Source organism: Microcebus murinus, chromosome 17 (genome assembly GCF_040939455.1).
Source record: "Microcebus murinus isolate Inina chromosome 17, M.murinus_Inina_mat1.0, whole genome shotgun sequence".
Classification (NCBI taxonomy): Eukaryota; Metazoa; Chordata; class Mammalia; order Primates; family Cheirogaleidae; genus Microcebus; species Microcebus murinus.
The window spans coordinates 60,192,437-60,194,555 of NC_134120.1; the positions used below are offsets into that span (position 1 = coordinate 60,192,437).

General features: G+C 42.5%; 1 pseudogene; it reads left to right on the forward strand.

The window, feature by feature from the left end:
* Positions 1 to 206: 206 nt before the first annotated feature.
* On the forward strand, positions 207 to 1,356 carry LOC142861636 (RNA-binding protein 3 pseudogene; annotated as a pseudogene).
* The last annotated feature ends 763 nt before the right edge of the window (positions 1,357 to 2,119 follow it).

A 2,119-nucleotide genomic window follows, 5' to 3' on the forward strand; every position in this document is an offset into this window, starting at 1 on the left:
TACCAAGGGCTAGAAGCAGACTCACTGGAGCTCATGCCCACAGCTGGTGGGAGTGTAAAAATGGCGTGGCCACTCTGAGAGCAGTTTGGCGGCAGTTTCTCATAAGGTTAAACCTGTACTGCGTATGACTCAGTAGCCCCACTCCTATGTATTTCCCCTAGAGAAAATGAAAACATATATTCACACAAAAATTTTATGCAGCCCTGTTCTCCCTGCTTGTCGGTGCTCGTGGTTTGTCTGGTCCTTTTGCTTTTTAATTTCCAGGACTCGAATTTGCTGCCATGTCCTCTGAAGAAGGGAAGCTCTTTGTGGGAGGGCTCAACTTTAACACCGATGAGCAGGCGCTGGAAGACCACTTCAGCAGCTCCGGGCCTATTTCTGAGGTGGTCGCTGGGAAGGACAGGGAGACTCAGTGATCCCGGGGTTTTGGCTTCATCACTTTCACCAACCCAGAGCATGCCTCAGATGTCATGAGAGCCATGAATGGAGAGTCCCTGGATGGTCGCCAGATCCGTGTGGACCATGCTGGCAAGTCTGCCCGGGGAACCAGAGGAGGTGGCTTTGGGTCCTATGGGCGTGGTCGCAGCTACTCTAGAGGTGGTGGGGACCAGGGCTATGGGAGTGGCAGGTATGACAGTCGACCTGGAGGATGTGGATATGGATATGGACGGTCCAGAAACTATGGTGGCAGAAGCCAGGGTGGTTATGACCGCTGCTCAGGAAGAAATGACAGAGACAATTATGACAACTGAGATGAGACATGCACACATGATATAGACACAAGGAATAACACTTCTGATCCAGGATCGCCCTTCCAGATGGCTGTATTTATAAAGATTTTTGGAGCTGCGCTGAAACATCTGTTTTAATACACCAACTTCTATTTTTGAATTGCTCTCCCAAGGTAGTTTGTTAAAGACCTTTTAGAAAGCTCTGTGTATTGTTTAAGATATTTTTTTCTCCCATTTAAAGGCAAATTCTGAGACATTTGTAAAGTCTGGGTATTTTTTCTTTTACCAGTTTTTTGTTTGAGCTCTCAGGATTATTGGTTCTGACAAGCTTAGCCAGACTGGCTTTTCTTTTAATTAGTGATTATCTAGGATATTTTGTTTTTTAGGGACATTTTAAAAACAAAAAACACATACACAATGTTTATTGTGGTTAGAAAGCAGTTTCTAAATGTACCTGAGAGAAATCTGTATCGGGAACATGATTGCCTGGGGTTCTTTTTTTCAACTGAAGTTAACCAACCTTATATAGAAGAGCTTCTTAAAAATGTTTGTAAATGTTATTTTTTTAAAAGTACTAGAAGAAAAAATATTCTGTTGTGTCTCACATATTTAGGTTATCATTCATGAAGCTGATTAAAAAGATGAAACTTTAAAAAAAAAATCTTATGCAAATGTTTATAGTAGCTCAATGCATAATTGCCAGGAATCATAAATAACCCAAATGTCACAAGCCAATGGTTGAATAAACTTTGGCTCGTTCATAGCATGGAAACCTACTCAACAGTAACAGCAATGCACTTTTTTTTCCCGGCATATTATGGGGGTACAGATTTCAAAGTCTCAATAAATGCCCTTTGCCCCCTCCCCCACAAGTCTGAGTCTCCAGCATGACCATCCCCCAGATGGTGCACATCTCACTCATTATATATGTATATACCCGCCCCCCTCCCCCCTCCCACCTACCCAATACCCTATTACTGTAGTATCTATGTGTCCACTTAGGTGCTACTCAGTTAATACCAGTCTGCTGGTGAGTATATGTGGTGCTTGTTTTTCCATTCTTGGGATACTTCACTTAGTAGTATGGTTTCAAGCTCTAACCAGGAAAATATAGGATATAGGATATCACAGTTGTTTCTTAGAGCTGAGTAGTACTCCATGGTATACATATACCACATTTTATTACTCCATTCTTGGATTGATGGGCACTTGGGCTGTTTCCACAGCCTTGTGATTATGAATTGTGCTGCTATAAACATTCGAGTGCAGGTGTCTTTTTTGTAGAGTGTCATTGGATCTTTTGGGTAGATGCCCAGCAATGGGATTGCTGGATCAAATGGTAGATTCACTTGTATCGCTTTAAGGCATCTCCATATTGCTTTCCACAG